The sequence below is a fragment of the Gossypium arboreum genome, chromosome 12 (assembly GCF_025698485.1).
Source record: "Gossypium arboreum isolate Shixiya-1 chromosome 12, ASM2569848v2, whole genome shotgun sequence".
Taxonomy (NCBI): Eukaryota; Viridiplantae; Streptophyta; class Magnoliopsida; order Malvales; family Malvaceae; genus Gossypium; species Gossypium arboreum.
In genome coordinates, this window is record NC_069081.1 from 3,577,002 (window position 1) to 3,595,201 (window position 18,200).

Here is an 18,200-nt window from a genome sequence, read left to right on the forward strand (position 1 = left end):
ACTTGCCTGAAGGATCGAGTTCGCTGTATCCAACAAACTCCACCAACGTTGGTACATGGTAAATATTGATGAAACTCAAGTTATTTTCATGGTTATTTACGGGACCTTAGGGTTTTATGCTTTAGGGTTGATTTAAGGGAAACAAGGAGGAAACGTTTAGTTTTTGGGTTTCCTATTAACACTCTTGTTAGACATGTTTAGTTTATTGTAAAATGATCTGATAAGATAACTCTTCATGTTATAACTCAAGAAACTCCTAAAAGTTCTTGAGATAAGGGCAAGGGTCCTGCCGTCTGAGCTTTTCTGCAACTTGTTTGGTAAGTTCCTTCATACTCCATGAGTGTGTTATGTTTTTGTTCATGTCTAGTATAAGGTGAGTCTACTTGTTCTGTGAAGGTAAAGTATTTGCAGCAAAGTAACAAATGATTAGTGTGAAAAGTTTAATATGCCATATATACATAAACGAATGCTTATTTTCACTTTTCCTTTCCCTCTTGATAGTTTGGTGTTGTCATTAGCTATGAATAATCACAAAACATATCATACAATCAATTTTCAGCAAATTCAGAATCAAATACCAAAGTACATGGATTTTTTCAATTTATTCAATTTAGTCCCTAAAATTGGGATAAACATAACTTTCAATTTAGGGCCTCTGATTATAATCCGATTTCTTCATGACTCATTAGGGACATTCGATTTTCTATCCCTACTAACATTTCACAATATTTTGTATTTAATTTGATTTGGTCCCTAATGTATGAACTAACAATTAAGCTTTACAATTTAATCCTTTTCATAATCTAAGCTTAATTTCTAACAATTTCATACCAATTTCATTCAATCTCAACAATGGAATTTTTAAAAAATTTAATAGTTTTACAACTTAGTACATTGGCTAGCTAAATCAAGCTCCCATAGCCTTGAATCTATAAAAATTAATAATAAATGGCTAGGGACTTACCTAAAAATGGTGGTTGAATGTGTAAAATTTTCAAAAGCTTTCTTCTATGGCTTTTTAGGGTGGATGGTGGTGTATAGATCAAGAAGATGATATTTAATCTTTTTTCACTATCTTTAATATATATAATTTGTTTAGTCTTAATTAATTAACTTAATCATAACTAATTAATCACTAATCATTTAGTCTAATGGTAATTATCATCACATCACACTATCGTCCATTTAAAATTGGCCTACTAGCCATTTTAGTCCTTTGAATAATTTCTATTTCTTTCCCCAAGCTTTAATCTAATTAAAAATCTATTACGATTAAACTTTTATGATTTAGTCTTTGAGCCATAACTACTCACAATTTCGTCTAAATCGCTTAACTAAAATTTTCGTAAATACCCTTATTTAGTATTTAGAAACTCAGTTTACGGAAACAAGGTCCTGAAATTGCATTTCTCGACACCATTAGAAATTGGATTGTTACACCTCTATTCTACTAGGGGACTATTTGGATAGCAAAGAGTAATTAAATGGAAATATAATTACTAGGGTAGTAATTACACTCTCTTGTAATTACAAAAACTTGTAATTCCCTAGACTTGTTTGGCTGACAAAGTGTAACGACATCATAATTTCCTATGTCATGTTCGGTAGTATAAATTGTAATTACATAGTTAAATAATTTATATTTTTAAAAATATTAATTACTATAATAATATTAGTATGATAAAAATAATTTCTATGAAAGTACCAAAATTAAAATCAAATCATGACATGTATCATATTAGTCTAAACAAGTAGTTGATAATACAATTACTAATAAAAATATCCAAAAAATAAACATCATATGCATTTTTATATAATTGTTCTAGTGCATACTTGTTGGGTTTATTCCCTCTTTAATATTTAACATATGCTCATTATCATCATCTGTTGGATCTTGATTAAGTTCATTATCATTTGAATTTGAATTTGCATCATTAAGATTATCACTGTCTCCTTCTTCCTTGTATTATATGAAGTATGGATCATCTTAATTCCACTTATGATTTAAGTTATGAATATGAAACCTACTAGTGTCACGGGGCTAGAACTTTAGTCTTGCAATCTATGCAGCCTTAGGTGATTTCTTTGCTTCAAATGCGCCTGAAGTCAACCTAGCTCTCAAAAAGTGAGAATTCACAATGAGAATTCTCCAAGGCACTAATAATAAAGCAGAAGCAACTCAAAAACAAAGAAGCAACAAAATAACAGAAAAAGTCACAAGAAAGCAATGTTCACAAAGTTTTGAGTAAATGCTCTCAATACTATTCAATAACTATGAATGAGGTACAAATGAAGGGGAATGCCTCTATTTATAGTTGAGCTCCCCAAGATCTACTGGTACAATTTAATTTTCATCGACAATCAAGATTAAAGTTAATCAACAATTAAGATGTTTAAAAATTTACATGATCCCTTAAGATTACAAAATCAAATATTCTAAGATTAGTTTCCATAATTACCATGGAAACTCTAGTTTTTTGTAAATGTTTTACTGGGCCACTAATGCTTCAAGTAGATGGGCTTCTTCACGTGTTCCCCAAATTGTACTAGTTTAAGTGGGTCAAATGAGCCCCATTTAATCAATTGACCTCTATGGACGTTCTATGCGCATCCGTCACAGGGTTTAATCCGTGGCCTGTAACATTAGTACAAACAACTTTGTTTTTTTATGTTATATTAAGATGGTGTTGTTAATATGGAAAATATTCTTTTTGAACAATAATTTTCTTCTTAACCACATTTTGAAGTATTGAATGTCTCAAATTAAAGAGTTTGCAAATTGTCTGTGGTTCTTGTGTTTGACACCATTCTCTCAAATGATATCATATCCCACGATATGGCACAATGAATTTTTTTATTTACATAATTAGCATCGACTTTATAGTATTTGGGCTCACAGTCTAAATAGTTTGCAGCTTTAATTATAAAAACTCCTATAAACTAATTTGGAGAAATACTTATGCTAGATTATTTCCCATTTTTATAATACGTAAATAAAGTAAAAATAATATTAAAAATAAAGTAAAAATAATATAAAATTTATAATATATAACTTTTATAAAAAAAAGTTTTATAAATTGTCCAAAACTTTCATACCACTTCGATAAATAATATAATTTTTTCCATAACTTTAGAAAGTTATTTTATATAAATAATTTATGATAAAAACCTATAACATTTTTATGAATAAATATATTATTTTATAATATATATACATGGACACATAAAATAAGTTATGTATATACTTGACCATAACTTTTTAATAAATAAATATATTATAATACTTTTATAACATGTAAATTATTTTTCATAATAAAATTTTTAGCTATAACTTTAGAATTTTTAAGGAATTGAATAATTATATGTTTTTTTATAACTTTATAAAATACACAAAATATTTTTATAATATTTTTAAAGATATATAATATAAGAAATTTATTGTCATAGTCATCCCAAGCACTCATACGTGCTAATACTTATAATATATTATTTATAAATTGTATACAAATAATTTTTAAAATTGAATTTGGATGTAATTACTCGTAATTACTCCAATTCTTACCCTCTCCTTAAGAATTGGAAAGTGTACTTAAGGTGTGTAACAGCCTAATTTTCAGTGGTGTTGGGAATAGAGATTTGAGATCATTAAATCCAACAAGTGAGTCGAAAATTTAATAAATTAATACCTATGAGTCAAATGTGAATATAGAAATATTTTTGAATTAGTGAATTTGGTGATTTAAAAGAATTAATTAGGTAAATTGGGTTGAGAATGAGGTATCCAGACCTCGACTTCATAAATCAAGCCATAAATGTTTTTAAAAATATTTATGGAGTGTTAGTGAGGTAGTATTAAAATTTCGTCAAAAAATTTTGGCGTTTGGGTGGTTAATTAAATAAAAAGGACTAAATTGAAAAAAGTGTAAAAGTTGCTAAAAGGATTAAATAGCTCAATTGTCAAATGAAGAAGGACCTAAAGTGAAAATAACCCAAAGGAGATATTTTGGGCGGCAATAGCTGAGAAAAATCAGGAAAAGAGTGAAAGAAGGGTAAAATTGAAAAATTGCCAAAATTAGCTAAATAAAAATGCGACCAAATTGGAATATCTAGAATTCTCTTCAATTTTCTTTATTTTCATCAGCTGAAAAACATCCATGGAAGAGAGTTCAAGCTAGTTTTCATACTCTAGCTTCATGTAAGTTTAATTCTTGCTTTCTCCTTGAAATTTCTAAGATTTTGGACTTTTACAATTGGGTCCAACTTACTATGTCATTAGTTTTTGAGTCCATGGCTAATTTTTAATGTTTTTATGGGTGATTTTTGGAATAATATGACGAATAAACATAGAATTGAAGCTTTAATTTTGATATATGATGATTTTATCAAGTAAAATTGATGAAAATTAGTTTTAGGACCTAATTGTGAAAGAGTTTGGAATTAAGGTCTAATGCTAAATTTTTTATTTTCAAGAGTTATGAAGTAGTTTAAAATGATATAACAAATTATTAAATGATAAAAATTAGCTTAATTGAGGGGTTAATTGAGCAAGGATTGAATTGTATGAACTATGAAATTTGGGGCAAAATGGAAATAAACATTTTGCACTAAAACTGTTTTGGTCAGCAGCAGTAGTCTAACTTTGAAAAATCACCAAAAATTTTAGAAATCGAATTAGAGGATGAATAAAATATGAAATTAAATATTATTGAGTCTATTTTCTTATAGAAGAAATGATGTAAGAAATGGAATTGTAAATCATGAGATATAATAAATTTTGTGATACAAGGTCAGAATGATTTCAGGTTCCTCTGTTCTAACTTTGGAAAATCATAAAAAGTTTGAGAAAAATAATTATGGGCTTAAATTTATATTTTTAGAATCTTGAATGAGTTTATTTTCAATAGAAACAAATAGAAACATCATTCGAGTCCTATACGAGGAGATAATTAATTTTTAGTGAAGAAGGGTCGGAACTGTCAGACAGCAGAATAGGGGTGAATTTAAAGAATAAACTATACTTATTGGTTAAACCAAAAATTATGAAAATTTTATGGTAAGAAGGTGCATGAGTCTAGTTTCAGAAAAAATTAGTAGATCTTAATTTGGAGTTCTGTAGCTCAAGATAAAAATAATTTAGGGACTATGACACGGATGGATAACTTGAATATTCACATAAGTAAATATTGAAAGTTATGTATAATGTTACTTACAAGTGTGTTATTTATACTAAGGATGTGGATGGAGAGGAGGAGGAGGAGGAAAAAAAAATGTATATATATGAATAACTTGTGCATAAATTGATCACATGCCCGATTATAATCGATCAATGTTGAATTAGAAATGATATAATGTTTTATTTGAAATATTTATTATGAAATTATGATTATCGTTATAATACAAAAATCGAACTTGTGAGTTTATATAACTAAATTTTAGTGACCATTTGTTAATTTTATGAATTTCATGATGTGTTATTTCATATGTATTGATGATAAAATCGTGAATAATGTAAAAGCATTAAAATTGAATAAATGATCAAATTGAGCACTTTAGTTCAGTGACAAGATGAATTGACAGAAAAGACCATGGTTAGTCCATGGCAAAGTGTGAAACGTAGGTATAGTATTAACCATACTGAGTTGTGAAACGTAGGCATGGAATCATCCATACTGAGTTGTGAAACGTAGGCATGGTATCATCCATACCGAGTTGTGAAATGTAGGTATGGTATCATCCATACCGAGTTGTGAAACGTAGGTATGATATCATCCATACCGAGTTGTGAAACGTAGGTATGGTATTAACTGTACCGAGATGTGAAACGTAGGTATGGTATTAACCGTACTGAGTTGTGAAACGTAGGTATGGTATTATCCATACTGAGTTAAGAAATGTAGGTATGACATTTCCCATACCGAGTTGTGAAATGTAGGTATGGTATTTCAATGAGGAAAACCATACTGAGTTGTGAATCGTGGCACTGAGCAACGACGTACTCAATTTCGTAAGATGTTTCCTAATTTGATAATAAGTAATTTGATCAGTGAGAAGTGGTACCTCTGGCTACTTGATCAGTGAGAAGTGGTAGCTCTGGCTACCTGATCAGTGAGTAGTGGTAGCTTCGGCTACAAGTGACAAGTGAGTTCTGTGTAAGACCATAGCTGGGCTACGACATTTTAGTAAAAAGTAATGAATTGACGGATAAGTCCATAGTTTCACCATGGCATAATGATAGTGAAGATGTAAGACCATAGCTGAGCTATGACATTTTAGTGAAAAAACCATAGTTATATTACGGCATCAGTGATTATCAGTGAAATTCAGTGCATACCGGTGTAGACCAATAAACGTAAGACTTTCTCCAATTTGGCAAATTTTTGGTAATTATTATTTGAATTTATATGACAAATTTTAGTGAACATTGAAATTGAGCTCAACTATGTAATTTCATCATTCAGAGATTGTGTTTGACAGGTTATGTTAGTAAATTATGAGTATGTGAATCAAAGTGACAAAATTTAAACAGCTAATGAAGTTAAGCTCATTCACATGAATTTGTCATTTGAAATTGTGATTGACAAGAAGAAACAGTGAATCGCATGCGTATGAATGGTTACACATATTTATCTGAAAAACAAGAAAAATGACAGTTATTGATATAAGGAGACATAAGACATTGATATATGAATATGAAACATATTTGATAAATGTGCTCATTCATAATTATGGAATTATGTACCTCATGTGTGCTATTCGCATAAAGATGATATTTCAAATACTTTGGTGAGTAAAGCTTAAATATGAAATAGTATGAAATCGAGACAAGTTGTTATAAAAATATATTTAAATTATCTGTAAGTGTTTCGTACTCCTCGATAATGCCTCGTACTCTATTCCGGCAACGGATACGGGTAGGGGGTGTTGCAGGGTGCTTCAATTACATCTAATTCAGTGGAACCCACCAATTGCAATAGTTACCCAAACATGCCACTATTATGTAATTACAAACAATTAAATCTAAATCCAATTATTAAATTAGTTTTTTTTTTATAAAAACCAACTAGACTTTATTAATCAAATAAAAAAGATAGAACAAAAATAAGAAAACAACCCAAAGTAAAACACGGGCCAAAACAACCCACTAGAGTAAAAATAATAATAATATGCCAAGTCAACCACATAGCTAGCAGCCACTCCCCTAAAAAAACAAATAACCCTAAATGTTGTCGATACCAGTTAACAAAATCAATAGCTTTCCAAAAAAAACTATCTGTTTGTTGCCATTTCCACCCCTCGAAACCTCTCCCTTCAACTCTTATTAATCAGTTTCTCTTTGTCTCATTCTTCCCCTCCTACATCGACGTCCACTGGCACACCTCCTTCCAGGTAAAGTTCTCTTTCCCTTTTTAAACATTCGGTAGCTAGGTTGTGAGCAAGGGTATTAGCAAATCTAGGGACATGTTTAAACCGCAAACACTAAAAGAACTTTTTTTGTTGTTGAATGTCTCGAATAATAGCTCCTATCTCCGATTTATCTTCAGTAACAAATTGACATTTTTTAATTATTGATCTTGCATCTCCTTCTATAATCGTCTACGAGAGACCCAGATTGTAACACCCCTAACCCATATCTGTCGTTGGAACAGGGTTACGGAGCATTACTGAAATTTACACAACAATTATGGACATTTCATACCATTTCTTATTCAAATCAGAAATCATTTGTAATCAATCATATTGTCCCTTATATGAGCCCTCGAGGCCCAAAATACGCATTAGAATCAAATCGGGACTAAATCAGGTATATAGAGAATTTTTTCGCAAAATTTCAAAATTTTCCCTAGGTGCAGAGGACACACGCCCGTGTGGCCAGGCTGTGTGTGCATTTGAAGTAGGGCACACGACTATGTTCCAGCCCGTGTCCGTGGCAGTGTAACTATCTGACTTGGGTCACACAACCAAGCCACACGCCCGAGTGCTAGGCCGTGTGAGCAATTTAATTTGTATTATTTAGGTGCAGGGGTCACACGACCAAGTCACATGCCCGTGTGCTAGGCCGTGTAGCTAATTTTGAGTATTCTGTTTCTCAATTTTTAAGATGCAGGGGATATACAGCCAAACCACACGCCCATGTGCTAGGTCGTGTGTGACACATGGCTTAGACACACACCCGTGTCTCTGCCCGTGTGGACAAAAATAGGCCATTTTCAAAGCCACTTTTCTCACCTAACAAGTCTTCCATCTACATTTATTCCTTAACACATTCATAAGCCAATATAATACATTCAAATCAAGCTAAAGCTAAGTCTTATACATGACATATAAACTCATATGTTCAATCATCCAATCTTACCAAAACAACCATACATACATAGAGGCATATTTTACCAAATTTATACTATCTCAAATTAATCCTCAACATGCCTATATAATTTCCACCATTTATCCATTTTAAACACACACCAACATATTAAGGCCACTTTTTACATATCAAAACATATCAATTACAAGTCATACCAATGGCTAATTTCAACCACTCATGCATCCCATACATGACCACTTTTAGCCTATACATGCCATTATAACCTAAAATTTAATTTACTATTTATACCGAAATGAGATGATTGATAGTGTGAGATATCTCCGCCAAGCTTCCAACTCAACGAGCTTCCGAATTACTATAAAACAGAGGAAATAAAAAAGAGTAAGCATTTAATGCTTAGTAAGTTCGTATAACTGGAAATTAATTTACCATTTAATTCATATTTAAGGTAAGCAAATAAAAATGCTCAAACTAAATTGGCCAAATGCCTACACACATATCCTCATCAAGCATGTTAGTCATGTAATTCACATAAATATCAAGAAACATGTATGAGCTCATCAATATTCAATTTCCACATACATGTATTTATCACATCAAGTGTCCATGAACATATATGTATCATATCTTGTATTTCAAATATATATATTCGTAACGATTCGTCTCATTTCAAAATTTCATGTCAGAACTTTTCCCGTTGAATCATTTATAATATCGATGGACACATGGATAGTACATACTAAGTGTACAAATCTGTAATCTGTCATAAATAGAAAGCTCTTTCGAGCCATATAATAGGAAGTTCTAGAGAGCCATTAACGGGAAGCTTATACGAGCTAATATCGGGAAGTTCAAGTGAGCTAATAACGGGAAGCTCATAAAATATCTTTTAATCAGGACGCTCATAAGAGCTACGATGTGTCCACAACACATGCAGTTTCACAACCGATCGGGATGCTCCGAAGAGCTAATAATAGGAAGCTCGTAAGAACAATATAACGGGATACTCATAAGAGCTAATAACGAGATGCTCTTTCAAGCTATGGCGTGTCCGCAACACATGCAGGACCACAACTAATTCGGGAACCCTGTATCCATCGAATTTCATTTATCCAAATATGACTTAATACTTGTCGGTTATTGTCGGATATGTGATTTATACTTATACATGGCATTTATACATTTCACAAACAACAACATTCAATATAAAACATTTAAATACACAATTTAATTACACGAACTTACCTCGACAATGTTCCTGTATGGAAAACCTACTAATCCGACACTTTTTCTTTTCCTCGATCTAACTCCGTATTTGGTCTATCTGGATCTATATGAATGAATTTAACATCAATTTAATACAAATCATAGTCAATTCAATCCAATTCATATCCTAGACAAAATAACCATTTTTCCCCTATACTTGTATCTAATTCTGATTTCATCCCTAAGCTCAGAAAATAAAATTTATGCAATTTAATCATTATTCTGAGCTTAATCGATTTTCACATATAACAATAATAGTCCATGCATTTCATAAAAATTAAAAAATTTTCCTTGAATTTTACATCTTTTCAATTTAGTCCCTAAATCACAATTTTATCAAAATTCCCTTTACAAAAGTTGTTTATCTATCAACAACATTTCATTTTCTACCATAAAATTTCATAATTCAACTATATTCATCCATGAAAAAATCCTATCACTTTGATAACTTTACAAATTAATCCCTAAGATAGCTAGATTAAGTTATTACGATCTCGAAAATATGAAAATTATTAAAAATAAGACAAGAAAACATACCTAATTGAGCCAAATAAGTTTGCTCAAAACCCAAATTCTATGGCTAGGGTTTCCATCTTTTTATTTAGGAAAGATGATGAAATATGATGATATTTTAGTATTTAATTAATTTATCATCTTAATTTTGTCATCTTTCCAATTTAATCCTTTTTTTTTCTTAAATTTCCATGGATGAATCATCATACTTATCTACTAACTCATACAAATGGTCTATTTGCCATATAAGGACCTCAAATTTTGAATTCCATAGCTATTCGATACCTATAGCTACTAGAACTCAACTTTTGCATTTTATGCAATTTGGTCCTCTTCACCTAATTAGAAATGTAACCAATAAAACAAAATTTTCATAAGATATTCTATCATAATGTAGACCATGAAATAATTTTAAAATAAATTTTCTTTCGAACTCGGATTTATGGTCTCGAAACCATTATTCCAATTTTATAGAAAACGGGTTGTTACACAGATGAATCCATAAGAGCACTGCTTGAAGGCATGCATATCCCTCCGCTGTCAACAGGGATGCAACCTTTCTGTGAATAATCATTTTTGAAGCTAAAATCTCCCCCATAGAGTTCCTTACAACAATCCTAAAACCTGATCTAGACAATCCACGATTAAATAATTCGTCAAAATTAATCTTAACTTCTGAATCTAATGGGGAGCTTCATTCCCTGATTTCACCAGATCTGGAAAGCAACCTTTCTTCCAATCCACCAATCTCACTAATATACCTAACTATCCAATCCACAATTTAATTCCCTATGGACTATCTTCCCTCATGTAAAAACTGATTTTTGTAGGTCCAAATTCCCCAGAATGCACAACAGAATAACCGACACTGATTATTGGAGCTGGTTATGAATATCTAGGTAAACCATTCCTCGTTATTCAACTCCGTATTTAATAATACCCAGCTGAAATGTAAATTGTCCCAAATCTCCACTGATGTAGGATATTATCTGAAAACATGAAACAGGGTCTCCGTTATTTCACCACATCTGGGACAAAGGCCATCTCCTCTTATCCTTTCAAAATATAGATTAGCGAGCGTAGGAAGGAAATTCCAAGAAGCTTTCCACATATTAATTTTAATTTTTGAGGGGATCTGTAGCTTCCAAAGCCTTTTGTAAAATTCACTAGAATTAATATGAATGTAATTTAAATTAGAGGATAAGAACCTAAATGTAATAGTTTATAGGAACTCCTAACAGAGAATTCCCTAGAATGGTCCTCTCTCCAAACTCGCATATCGACGTGCGCTTCCTTAGCTAAAGGAATTTGCAGAATTCTTGACGTGATATCCTAAAGGAAAGTACTCTTAAAAAGATCAACTTTCCATTCTCTATTATGTGCATCGATAAAGTCAGAAACCAAATTCAACCCACTTGCATTAATTTGTGCATCAATTCTGTAACTCATAGATCCTGGTAGCCAGGTATCATCCTTAACCGATATGCACTCTCTAGAGCCCACTCTCCAACAAAAACCACTCTCCAAAATGCTTCTACCTATCTACACATTCTGCCAGGTATATGAAGGTAAATTCCCTATCCTAGCGTTTAAGAATCAGAATTTGGAAAATACTTAGCCTTTAAAACACAAGCTAACAAAAAAAGAGGATAATTAACAATGCGCCAACCTTGCTTAGCTAAGAAAGCGATGTTAAATTTGGCCAAGCTACGGAAACCCAATCCCCCATTATCGTTTAGCTCACTCAACTGATCTTAAGTGCACCAGTGAATACCTTTCTTGCCAAAACCTTTTTGCCACAAAAAAATTGACATAATACTTTTCAACTCCCCTCAAAGAGACTTTGGAAGTAAAAACCACGCCATCGAAAAAAAGGGAATAGCTTGTAAAATTGACTTCATAAAAACCTCCTTTCGCCCTAGAGAGAAAAACCTAACACTCCAACTTTTATATTTTTGCTTGAATCGGTCTTTTAGGATATTAGGCAAACCAAGATACCTTTCCGAGTCATTTAAGTGATACCCCTAAGATTCCAGATATGAGTTGCCTATCCCTTTCGGAAGTATTAATGCTAAAAAAGATAATGGTTTTTTCAAAATTAATACATGGCCTAGAACATCTCTCATACTCTCTCAAAACTCCTTTTAACATTTTTGCTCCCTTCACATTAGCTTCTCCAAAAAGAATACAATTATCAATAAAAAGCAAGTGCAAAAATTTGAGGGCCACTCATACTCGCTTTTGCCCCTTTTAACAAACCATCTCCATGGCTAATTGCATAAGAAAGGATAAATCCTCACTACAAATCAAGAACAAAAAAGGACTCAAACGATCACCTTGATGAAGTCTTTTACTAGGGCTAAACCACTTCCGTATCTTTTCGTTCACAATCAACGAATATGAGATAGGAGAGATACATTTCATTATAGTCTCAATCCACCGAATATCAAATCCCATTCGTGTCAACATCACCTGAATAAACCGCCACTCAACTCTATCATAAGCCTATTTTCCCCCATTCGTTTCTAATGAAATGTATGCATGATCTCATATGCTACTAACACATTATCATAAATCAATCTCCCAAGTACAAAAACACTTTGTGCTTTGTCAATGCAGACATCTAATACATCTTTAAAACGGCTATCAATTTGTATAGAATATTACACAAACTAATTGGCCTAAAACTCGCCAAATTTGTAGGATGAGGAATTTTTAGAATCAACACAATATTGGTAATATTCAAAAAGTCAAAGTCCATACCTTCATTCATGACTTTCATATAGAAATCAGTAATGTCCTTCCCAGCAATGTGCCAACAACTTTGGTAAAACAAAGTTGGAAACCTATCCTCTCCAGAAGACTTTATTGGACCAAATTCCTTCAAAGTTGCAATAACTTCCTCCTCCGTATAGTTTGACGTGAGCTTTAAATTCTTATTATTAAAAATACAATTGCCTATACCCGAAAGAATATGACTCGAGTCTCCAACTCTACTTAAAGTAAAAGGTTTTTAAAAATAACATCGAGCTATTTCTTCCATTTCACCTTCTTTACTAGTTTCAATCCCATCCTCTTACAAACTCTGAATGGAATTCTTAGGATGCCTATGTGATGCATGATTGTGGAAAAATACCATATTTTTAATCCTCCGCCTTCAACCAATTAGTCGGGCTCTTTGCTCCCAATACCTCCCATCTTTTTTTTTTATCTCAAGATTTAAATGAACCTTTGTATCAATGATTTTCACAAGGCTTTCATCACCAACCTCCCTTGCGATTAATTTCTTCCAACTTCCTCGTTAACTTCGTCTTGAGACCTTTTCTTTTTGAAATAATTGAACCTGCCATTTCGTCAAACTCTTTTTTAAAGCCTCCAATTTAAACAGTAAATCGCCATGAGTTGTCTCCCAAATAGTTTTCACCACGTTCTCAAAAGATCCTTCCACAACCTACCAAGCCTCGAAACGGAACCTCCTACTTGCCAATTTATTAGTACCCAATTCAGTACGAGTAAGAAAGGGATAATGATCCGAAAGAGAATAAGGGATGTGTTGAATCATTGTAATAGAAAACATACTCATCCACTCAACATTAGCCACTCCCCTATCCAATCTCTCTCTAACATTAGTATCTAGTAAATTCCCCATTTCCTATGTGAACCAAACCCTAGAGTAACCAACATCCATCAATTGATACTCCTCTAGCATCCCTCTAAAGGCTTCCATCCTTCTTTCATCCCTTAAAACTCCCCCCACTTCTTCAAAAGCATACATGATCTTATTAAAATCTCTACAAACCAACCAAGGAAGCCCATGTGTATGCCTAACTCTTCGCAATAAATTCTATGAGTCATCTTTATTCTGGGCATAAGGTGAATCATAAAAACCAGTAAACCTCCACCGCTTCATTTCATCGCTATTTTTCACATGAACATTAATATGATTGTTAGAAAAGCTTTTCAGAGTGACCAAAATATTGTCCCTCCATGCTAAACAAAGAGCTCCTATAGTTCCCTTAGTCGAAACATCGATACCATTTAGAAAATTACACATTCGTCGAACTTTTTCCATTTTCATCTTATTTATTTTAGTCTTCAAAAATAAGTGCACTTGGGGGATTAAACAACTTCAATATATGCCGAAGTCTTCTAATGCCCCTAGGGCTCCTAAACCTTGAACATTCCAACTTATTATTTTCATTGTGACCAGTCGGTATGCCTCTTGGTAGCCGCCGATAAAAAGATATTTTGATCCAACCGCCTACCATCAACAGTCACCAGAGATCCCAACTCCACCCCATTTTCGCGTTCACCTATATCCCTTCTCAACCTTTTCTTTCCATTACGTCCTTCTAAGATATGTTCTTTCGAATCATTATCCATATCCATCTTACCCTACGCTTTAGAAGAATCCCTCATCCGTTGAGGTAATAAAGATAGATTAGCGAGAGTAGGAAGGAAATTCCAAGAAGCTTTCCACATATTAATTTTAATTTTTGAGGGGATCTGTAGCTTCCAAAGCCTTTTGTAAAATTCACTAGAATCAATATGAATGTAATTTAAATTAGAGGATAATAACCTAAATGTAATAGTTTATAGGAACTCTTAACAAAGAATTCCCTAGAATAGTCCTCTCTCCAAACTCGCATATCGACGTGTGCTTCCTTAGCTAAAGGAATTTGCAGAATTCTTGACGTGATATCCTAAAGAAAGGTACTCTTAATATGATTAACTTTCCATTCTCTATTATGTGCATCGATAAAGTCAGGAACCAAATTCAACCCACTCGTATTAATTTGTGTATCAATTCTGTAACTCATAGATCCTGGTAGCCAGGTATCATCCTTAACCGATATGCACTCTCTAGAGCCCACTCTCCAATTAAAATCACTCTCTAAAATGCTTCTACCTGCCTACACACTCTGCCAGGTATATAAAGGTAAATTCCCTAGCCTAGCGTTTAAGAAATCAAAATTTGGAAAATACTTAGCGTTTAAAACACAAGCTAACAAAAAACGAGGATAATTAACAATGCGCCTACCTTGCTTAGCTAACAAAGTGATGTTAAATTTGGCCAAGCTACGAAAACCCAATCCCCCATTATTGTTTAGCTTACTCAACTGATCCTAAGTGCACCAGTGAATACCTTTCTTGCCAAAACCTTTTTGCCACAAAAAAATTACCATAATACTTTTCAACTCCCCACAAAGAGACTTTGGAAGTAAAAACCACGCCATCGAAAAAAAGGGAATAGCTTGTAAAATTGACTTCATAAAAACCTCCTTTTGCCCTAGAGAGAAAAACCTAACACTCCAACTTTTATTTTTTTGCTTGAATCGGTCTTTTAGGATATTAGGCAAACCAAGATACCTTTCCGAGTCATTTAAGTGCCACCCTTAAGATTCCAGATATGAGTTGCCTATCCCCTTCGGAATTATTGATGCTAAAAAAGATAATGGTTTTTTCAAAATTAATATATTGCCTAGAACATCTCTCATACTATCTCAAAACTCCTTTTAATATTTTTGCTCCTTTCACATTAGTTTCTCCAAAAAGAATATAATTATCACTAAAAAGCAAGTGCAAAAATTTGAGGGCCACTCCTACTCGCTTTTGCCCCTTTTAACAAACCATCTCCATGGCTAATTGCATAAGAAAGTATAAATCCTCACTACAAATCAAGAACAAAAAAGGACTCAAACGATCACCTTGATGAAGTCCTCTACTAGGGCTAAATCGCTTCCCTATCTTTTTGTTCACAATCAACGGATATGAGATAGGAGAGATACATTTCATTATAGTCTCAATCCACCGAATATCAAATCCCATTCGTGTCAACATCTCCTGAATAAACCGCCACTCAACTCTATCATAAGCCTCTTTTCCTCCACTCGTTTCTGATTAAAAGTATACATAATCTCATATGCTACTAACACATTATCATGAATCAATCTCAAATGCTTTGGGCTTTGTTAATGTAGACATCTAATACATCTTTAAAACGACTATCAATTTGTATAGAATATTACACAAACTAATTGGCCTAAAACTCGCCAAATTTGTAAGATGAGAAATTTTTGGAATCAACACAATATTGGTAATATTCAAAAAGTCAAAGTCCATACTTTCATTCAATACTTTCATACAGAGATCAGTAACGTCCTTCACAACAATGTGCCGACACCTTTGGTAAAACAAAGTTGGAAACCTATCCTCTCTGGAAGACTTTATTGGGCCAAATTCTTTCAAAGCTGCAATAACTTCCTCCTACGTATAGTTTGACGTGAGCTTTAAATTCTTTTTATCAAAAATGCAATTGCTTATACCCGAAAGAATATGACTCGAGTCTCCAACTCTACTTAAAGTAAAAGGTTTTTGAAAGTAATCTTGAGCTATTTCTTCCATTTCACCTTCTTTACTAGTTTCACTCCCATCCTCTTACAAACTCTGAATGGAATTCTTACGATGCCTATGTGACGCATGATTGTAGAAAAATACCGTATTTTTTATTCCCTGCCTTCAACCAATTAGCTCGGTCTCTTTTCTCCAAATACCTCTTATCTTTTCTGATCTCAAGATTTAAATGAACCTTTGTATCAATGATTTTCGCAAGGCTTTCATCACCAACCTCCTTTGCCATTAATTCTTCCAACTTCCTCGTTAACTCATTCTTGAGACCCTTTCTTTTTGAAATAATCGAACCTGCTCATTTCCTCAAACTTTTTTTTAAAGCCTCCAATCTAAACAATAAATTGCCATGAGTTGTCTCCCAAATTTTTTTCACCACGTCCTCAAAAGATCCTTCCACAACCTACCAAGTCTCGAAACGGAACCTCCTACTTGTCAATTCATTAGTACCCAATTCAGTACGAATAAGAAGGGGATAATGATCCGAAAAAAGAATAAGGGATGTGTTGAATCACTGTAATAGGAAACATACTCATCCACTCAACATTAGCTACTCCCTTATCCAATCTCTCTCTAATATTAGTATCTGGTAAATTCCCCCTTTCCTATGTGAACCAAACCCTAGAGTAACCAACATCCATCAATTGATACTCCTCTAGCACCCCTCTAAAGGCTTCTATCCTCCTTTCATCCCTTAAGACTCCCTCCACTTCTTCAAAAGCATACATGATCTCATTAAAATCTCTACAAACCAACCAAGGAAGCCCATGTGTATGCCTAAATCTTCGCAATAAATTCCATGAGTCATTTTTATTCTAGTATAAGGTGAACCATAAAAACCAGTAAACCTCCACCGCTTCAGTTCATCCCTATTCTTCACATGAACATTAATATGATTTCTAGAAAAGCTTTTTAGAGTGACCAAAATATCGTCCCTCCATGCTAAACAAAGACTTCATATAGTTTCCTTAGTCGAAACATCGATACCATTTAGAAAATTACACATTCTTCAAACTTTTTCCATTTTCATCTTATTTATTTTAGTCTCCATAAAGAAGAGCACTTAGGGGATTAAACAACTTCAATATATGCTGAAGTCTTCTAATGCTCCTAGGGCTCCGAAACCTCGGACATTCCAACTTATTATTTACATTGCGATGGGTCGGTATGCCCTTTGGCAGCCACCGATAAAAAGATATTTTGATCCAACCTCCTTCTATCAACAGTCACCAGAGATCCCAACTCTACCCCATTTTCGTGTTCACCTATATCCCTTATCGACCTTTTCTTTCTATTACATCCTTCTAAAATATGTTCTTTCGAATCATTATCCATATCCATTTTACCCTACGCTTTAGAAGAATCCCTTATCCGTTAAGGCAATAAAGATAGATCCCCTTCAAGATTCAAACCCAGCATTGGATCGATTTGAATCCCACTATCTCATGTTTGTTTCACCCCCCGAATTTAGCCCACCTAAATTCCACCTACCATAATTATCGCCCCTTTTCACCCCTTCGCCCCCTTCCCTTAGCCACACACTATTCATGGCCATAGCTCGCCTAAACTAAGCTTTTAATGTCAAATCCCAACCCATCTCTACTACCTCAACTCCTAGAGCCATTCTTCCTTGACAAAACGAGTCGCTATGCCTTAACTTTCCACAAAAGAAGCAAAACAACGTCAAACG